At 49.4% G+C, this 7,885-nt stretch overlaps 1 protein-coding gene across 2 annotated transcripts in view; it reads right to left on the minus strand.

Annotated features, from left to right (window-relative positions):
• The window catches only part of LOC137617197 (cadherin EGF LAG seven-pass G-type receptor 2-like), a 581,094-nt gene that overhangs the window by 550,094 nt on the left and 23,115 nt on the right, over positions 1 to 7,885 (minus strand). The window lies entirely within an intron of this gene.

Genomic DNA, 7,885 nt, shown 5'->3' on the forward strand with positions numbered 1-7,885 from the left:
GGAACCTTACTGAGACAGGGTGAATATAATTTAGGATTAGACATCTTAAATTCTTCATGACCATAAGAGAGGAGGAATAAATAAAACTATGACAGTATGTATTTCATAGTAGGTAGGAGCTGAAAGAGACGCATAATTAATAAAATAGAAATTTTATTTCACAATGCAGAAATTAAATAATTTACAGCAAAAGTAAAGTTCATTTACAGTAATAATAATGTACATAGAAATAAAGGCTTGCTCTTGAATCTGAAAAGGAATTTCAGGATTAGTAGGTACTCGTTCTCGAGGAACGCAAGTCTTTAAACAACACATCATGCTCAAGGCATGCGGCACTTGTGTGACACTATGACATTTCACCTGGGATAAGAACAGTTATAAAAGCACTAAGTGTTTTTAGACATCACTATGAATCGCTCGAGGGTCAACATAGGCACCCGAAGAGTTAGAGTCCCAAGTAACTCACTGTTCTACGCAGAGTTAGGTGCAGGTTTCATAACACTACCTGCGGCTACCACAAAATGTTTGACTTCGTGCACTTGTTTCGCATAATGTTTAAAGAAAACACGCGAGGACTTCCAGCCCGTAAAGTTTTTAAGGCTTTCAAAGTCCATGCTCTGAAAGAAGTTCAGAGAAGATGCCACTTTTCTAGGATCATGACCAGCGGGTGTACTGTTCGGATCCGCTCTGCGAATGAAGTAGGTGATTTTCGCTCTTAATTGTTTCAGTGACAGGTCGCTGCCCGATGTTTCTCCTTTGAAGAGTTGGCCTCCACCAAAGTTCGAAGTTCTGCGAAGATAGACCTTGAGACTCTCTACTGGACATAGAGAGACATCCTCCTTCAGGGGGCATATTCTCCAAGGGCCCCATCTTTTGGTGGGTAATTCGTTTTTAGCGAGAAACGTCGGATCAGGGGAGAGGGTCACTTCTCCTGAATCGGCAAACAGGATGTGTCCCTCTTCTCTCGATAATGCCACTATTTCGCTGACTCGAGCTCCCGAAGCGAGAGCAAATAAAAATATAACTTTCTGAGTCAGATCCTTGAGGGGGCATGAATCGTTGTCCAAGTTGGAGGCGAAATGGAGTACCTTGTCTAGTGACCAGGAGATCGGTTTCGGAGGGGGTGCTGGGCGTAGGCGAGCACATGCTTTTGGTAATTTGTTAAAGATGTCGTTGGACAGATCAATTTGGAAAGCATATAGAATTGGTCTAGTCAAGGCCGATTTGCAGGTTGAAATCGTATTGGCTGCTAATCCTTGTCCATGAAGGTGAATGAAGAAGGACATACAGAAATCAATGGTGATTTCTTTAGGATTTTTTGCCTTGACGAAGGAGACCCATTTCCTCCAGGATGATTCATATTGCCGTCTCGTGGATTCGGTCTTGTATTCCTCTAGGAAGTCTAGACTTTTCTTCGAGATCCCAAACCTCTTCTTTGCGGCAAGGGAGAGAAAATCATGAGATGAAGGTCCTTGATTTTCGATGATGAAGCGAAGACAGTCGACTTCTGTACTTGTTGAGAGAGAACTGGGCCCGGGAGAGGGATCAGCTTGGGCTGCAGCTCCAGGACCAGGGGGGTACCAGTTGCTCCGGGGCCACTTGGGAGCCACTAGGGCCGCTGTCCCTTTGAAGGTTCTCAGTTTGGAGAGGACTTTCAACAGAAGGTTGGTGGGAGGGAACAGGTATATCTTGGACCATCTGTTCCAGTCCAGTGACATGGCGTCCACCGCTTCTGCTTTGGGGTCCTCGTACGGGGCTACGTACAGAGGAAGTTGATTGTTGTCGCTCGTTGCAAAGAGATCTATCTGAAGTTCTGGGACTTGGTGAGAGATGAAGGAGAACGATCTTGCGTCTAGAGACCATTCCGACTCTATCGGGTTTGTCCGAGATAGAGCATCCGCTGTCACATTGCGGAATCCTTGTAGGTGAACTGCAGACAGGTGCCACTTCTTCTTCTCCGCCAGATGGAAGATTGGGAGAAGCACCTGATTTATCTGGGGCGATCTTGAGCCTTGGCGATTGAGACAACGGACTACCACCGAGTTGTCTAGGGTTAGACGGATGTGGATCGAGGGCGGCGGGGATAACTTCTTCAGAGTTAGAAGGACCGCCATGGCCTCCAAGATGTTTATGTGGAACGTCTTGAATAGTGGAGACCAGGTCCCTTGAGCCTGTTTCAGGTGGGAGTGACCTCCCCAGCCTTCCAGTGAGGCATCCGTGTGGATGTTGAGTGATGGAGGAGGGTGTTGGAGAGGAATGGACCTTTTCAGGGCCTTTGCTTCCGACCACGGCTTTAGGAGGCGTCGAAGTCTGTTTGGAAGCCGTCTCTTGAGGTCTCTTCGAGCGATGGATGCCGAGCGTCTCCAGACTCCCGCGGCATCCTTTAGCTGTGCACGAAGCACTGGGTTTGTCACTGAGGCGAATTGTAGAGAGCCTAGAACTCGTTCCTGCTGTCGTCTTGAAATGCGTTTGGATTTCAGTAGTCGCTTGACAGACCCTGCTATTTCCTTCCTTTTCTTCTGGGGGATGGAAAGGCGGTGTGACTGAAGATTCCAGTGGATTCCCAACCACTGAAACTTCTGAGCTGGAGAGAGGCGAGATTTCTTCTCGTTGATCTTGAATCCCAGGTGTTCTAGGTACTGGGTAACTTCGTTGCAAGACTTTGCACACTCTTCGGGCGATGGAGCCCATACTAGCCAGTCGTCGAGGTAGGCCATCACCTGGACGTTTCTTAGGCGGAGCTGTTGTACTATGGCATCCGCCAGTTTTGTGAAGATCCGAGGGGCCACATTGAGGCCGAATGGCATGGCCCGGAAGGCGTAGCTTTTCCTTTGGAGTCGAAATCCTAGGTAGGAGGAAGCGTGATGGTTCATTGGAATGTGCCAATAGGCATCCGCCAGGTCTATAGAGACCGTGTAGGAACCTTGAGGCAGAAGGGTCCTTATTTGTTGAAGCGTCAGCATCTTGAATTTGTTGTTCTCTATGAACTTGTTGAGGGGGGATAAGTCCAGAATGACTCTGAGTTTGTCTGAGTCCTTCTTGGGAACGCAAAACAGTCTCCCTTGGAACCTGGTGGACTTTACCTTCCTTATCACCTTCTTGTCCAAGAGGTCTAGAACATATTCTTCCAGAAGGGGGGTCGATTGCTGGAAGAACCGCTGGAAGATTGGGGGTGGTTGCGTCCAACTCCAGCCTAGACCGTTCTTGATGATGCTGTGTGCCCAGGGATCGAAGGTCCAACGATCCTGGAATTGGCGGAGTCTTCCTCCCACCGGAAGCACTTCATTGCTTCTGGTGTCCCGAGGACTTGTTGCCTCGGCCGCTAGCTCCCTTTCCTCCTCTACCTCTGGAGGGACGACGAGATGCGTCTCTGCTTGCACCCCTGAACGAGCCTCTACCTTTGGCATGAAAGGTAGTGGATGGTTGCTCAAAGGCAGGGGTGAAGACCGGTGACTGTGACAACACCGGTTGGGGGACCAATTGAAAGGTCTGTTGTGGTTGGGCAACCACTTGGGAGGTAGCGGGTCCCGGAAACTGACGTCGTTGCTGACGTTGCTGGGGTTTTGGTTTTTGAGGTTTTCTCTTAGGCTGAGGTCCTTCGTCCTGAGAGGGTTTCCTTTTTCTGGACACGCCCCACTTGTGGAGAAGGTTCCTATTCTCCGTGGCGGCTCTGTCAGTTATTTCCTTGACCAGGTCAGAAGGAAACAGGTGCTTTCCCCAGATGTTGGAGGAAATCAGCCTCCGGGGTTCGTGTTTCACGGTAGCACCGGTAAACACGAATTCACGACAGGCTCTACGAGCCTTTATGAAGTGGTACAAGTCCTTCATTACTGTCAGTAAGTGGGATTTGGCTAGTACCATGTAGTGATCTGGTACTCTTGTGTCACAGGCCATCACATCCAGTTGGACTTGATGAGAAAGAGATGCCGCAAGCCTCTCCTTCGTGTCTTGTTCCCGGCGAAGGAGATGATCGTTGAGCTTAGGGAGGTCTTCATTAAACTGACGTCCGGCGACGTCAGGATCGAGCCTTCCCACGACGAAAGTATGCTGAACATCTTTCCAGTGTCGAGCGTCAGGGGGGGTCACGATGGAGAAGGGTCTGCACTCCTCCAGTGCAGGGCAGGGTTTCCCTTCTTCCGCCGCTTTAAGGCATGCAGCTAAGGCCTTTTCCAAGAAAGGAAGAACCGCATTGTCAGGTGCAACGTACGTAGGATGCTTCTTGCTCAAAGCCGGAAGCTTAGAGCAGGTAAAGCCCCTACTCTTAAATGCGGAGGCTAGCATAGCCTGGGCCTTTGCGAGATCGAACACTATCTCTTCTTTAGGTTCGGTCTCTTCCTTCGAGGCAGGTTCGGAACGAAGCCGGACGTAACAGTCCGGGTAGGCCTCGAAGCTTGGGAAGAACTCCACATCTTCCAACGGGACCGTGCCGATCTTGTCACTAACAAAGATTCTGCCGGTCGCAATAACCATATGCTCTGCATACCTCCACGGGTTGGCATGAGAGCAAGCTGGGAGATCCTTGACCGAAATCTTCTTCGGTTCTCTGGATCCAATCATCGACCTGATGGACTCCTGGTTCTCCTTCAGCCTGTCGTCCATGACGGCTCTAATCAGCTGGATCAGTTCTTGGGTAGAAGAGGAAGGATCCGGAGTTGAGGAGGTAGACGGAACAGACATTTCCGTCGGTGTAGGAGTAGGAGGAGGGATGGACGAGGGAGCAGCTCCAAGCTCCGACTCGGTGTACTCCACCTTGTCTTCGTCCTCTTCGGCTCCTTGAGCCATAAGCGTCTTCTCCGTGTCTTCCGAGACGTCTGAGATCTGTTCATCATCCTCGGAATCTAAACGACACTCGTGCATGGACTGAGCCATGACCACATCAGGTTCCACCGTAATTTGGACAGTGGGGATCGTATCTTTTGGTACCACTGAGTCAGAGGAGGCCTTAGGGAACAACAGGGACCTCAGTTCTTCGGTGGCCAGGTACGGTCCAGTAGCATTTTTCTGAAAGCCACGCACCCACTTGCGCAGCTTTTCACGAGAAATGTCTCTAACCTCCGCTGAGGGAGGGTTATGGAAGGCCTCAACTAGGTGGGCCTGGCAGACCGTACAATCCAGTGGATTCCAAAACTTCAAGTCCCCTTTCTTGTCTGCACAAGGGGCGTGAGTCCTGCAAGCCGTATGCCCGTAAAACTGCGGGCGTTTCACAGCGCAGAAGGCGAAGTCACACTTCATCTGCTCCTCCTGTGGAAGAAAGAGAAAATGAGTATGGGGGAGTCATAAGAATGGCTCTTAAACTAAGTTAATATTAATCATTAATTTTAACTTAAAGAAGGTGTGATGCATAGAGAATGAAAACAGTAAAGGAGAACATGCTCCATGCATCCAGCCCGGCTGGTTACCACAAGCTTGGTCCCTGGATAATCCAAATGACCGAGATCATTGGATATAGTTTCCTAGAATTCCTAGTATTTTGGAACTCCATGGAAAACCAAGGACAAGATTGGGATCGAATTCATTCGGTTCCCAGTTAAGAGCCAGAAGGCCTCATTAAAGGGTAACTGCTTCTGGCAACCAGCCGCGCTAAGATGCACATAGCCTGCTGGAAATAGAAGAATGCAAAGAGACAGCATGATCACTAATAGAGCAGTACTAGGTACTGATCTTAATAGCGGAAGCAGCTTATCTGTTTGCGATATAGGGCTATCCTAGTCTTATGATAGCTACAGTAAGGGGGTGCAAGTATTCTTGACGCCTCCGGGGCATCCGGCAAGCCGCCGGCATGCTGGAGCTCGCTCCAGCATAGATTCTGGCATTAGAACAGACGATTTTCAAAAGTCAGTTAAATACCAGGATGGCGGCCGCCGGCACAACGGCGGCACGCCGGCAGGAAGCGGCGGCTCCGGCAGTCGGAGGATGCCAGGTTGGTGACTGGGATAAGGATGGTAAAGGCAGTATCGGGTTGCCGGCAGTATATGCCGGCACTCCGGTGATCGACCGGCAAGCGGACGATTAGATAGGAGTAGGAGAGCCGCCGGTGGTAGCCGGCGGCAGCCGGCAGTCCCTCGGTACACGGGGGGCTGGCGGCAAGGGTAGGGAAGTCACCAAGTAGGAGGCAGGTATTGCCGACAGTAGAGGCGGCAAGAGACCGGCACCCAGATAGAAAGAGAGACGGGGAGGGGGGAAGGGATGCAGGAAGTACCGTCAGGGTTCCAGACATCCCTCCCCCTCCCTGAGGGGGTGTACCCATGATAGAGGCAGGCTCTAACATCCATGAGCAGGGGTCACTAGGGACCGGGAGCTAGGTAGCCCAAGGGAGGGCTAGGGAACACCCAAGAGGGGGGGGGGGAGACTCCCATATGCAGAACTATACTAGTAACTAACCTTATAGGACACTATGAGGGTATATGTACCAGAGTGGACTACACAAGGAAGCTCGGGTAGTCCTACTCTTCCACCCTAAGGAGGAGTTGTAGGACAGGGGACAGATGAGTATAAACTAACCTAAGCATAGGCTAGGCTATACAAGAGATAGGTGGGGAGGGAGAAGAGAGAAGTCTTCCCAGGAAGGGTTTCTGTACCAGAGCGGCCACTAAGGGAAGGGAGGACACTCCCTAACCTAAGATCAGGCTGATCGGCTAAAACGGTGCAAGAGTACCGTTTCAGCATGGAACAGAGAAACCTTCCTAACCCGACCTAGAACAGGGCTAAAAGTCCTGAACTAGGCAAGGAAGAAGACATATCGCTATCGCAGGAAAGTCATAGACTATCCTAGCCATAGAGGTAGGCTAGCCTAACCTCACTCTCAGACGCAGCCCTAAAGGGGGTTCATTCCTTTAGGGAGGACAGAGAGGCGATAAATACTCTATTAGACAATTAATCCCTTAACTCAGAAAAGGGATCAAGGCTAAATAGAGGGAATGCCAAGGCAGGGGATGAAGGAAGCATATAGGGGTCCTAATATTAGGTTAGGCTAGAAAGAATCACTGACTAGCCTATCCCCTATATGGTCCCTGAAGGCGAAAACATTTGCATCACTGTCAAAAGTATTGTAAAATAATAATGCCACTATCTTCATAACTTAGTCTAGGATCACTAATAAATCATGCATGAACACTTGTATGTAGGCTCCTGGCCTGGGGGCTATAGTAGCCGACTGGTATGAGGTCAATCGATGACCGATAAAAAGCGTCTAAACACGATATAAAAGTTCCTAGCTATGAAGACTAAATAAACTAATGTATTCGATTAGTATATAATGCCGGAAGCGTTGTTGTGGCTAACTAAATAAGACATGCAAAACAACAACGACGCCATAAAATGGCGGGTCCGGTAGAGGCACAGCTCTGCCACAAAACACCAATTATTTCGCAAAATAATATTTACTTTACGGCCAGAGCTTAATTAAACAATACTGGAACCTTGTACTCAACTTTCCAGAAGAAGGCGAGGCTGAAGGTAACGACATAGCGAAGATGCAAAGCGATAAAGATAACACAAGGGAAAATCCGTCTAAGTAGGGCAGCTACTAAACAAAGGATAAAGACGGGCGTGACGTCATTAGAGCAATGGCGTCCGTTTGTTTACGTCTCAAGTATCAGTAGTAGCCACGAGTGAGATTAGCTGTGGAAACGGCTCCCAGCTATTCTCAGCCCTTACACACCGAAGCATTAACTCTGTTCGGGGTGGAGATAGCTATGTGGCACGTTCAGACATGCGTGTCCCCTGTTGTATTACGATGTCTTAAAGGGAAACCTTTGAGATACTCGCTCCAGAAGTTAGAATTCTGTGATAACCTGTGGTTAAATTCTCTGGGAATATCTTAGTAGTCTTATACCCAAGGAAGCTACCAAACAGGAACCTTCCATCAGGACGCCATGGCTTGAGC

The sequence above is a fragment of the Palaemon carinicauda genome, chromosome 23 (genome assembly GCF_036898095.1).
Source record: "Palaemon carinicauda isolate YSFRI2023 chromosome 23, ASM3689809v2, whole genome shotgun sequence".
Classification (NCBI taxonomy): domain Eukaryota; kingdom Metazoa; phylum Arthropoda; class Malacostraca; order Decapoda; family Palaemonidae; genus Palaemon; species Palaemon carinicauda.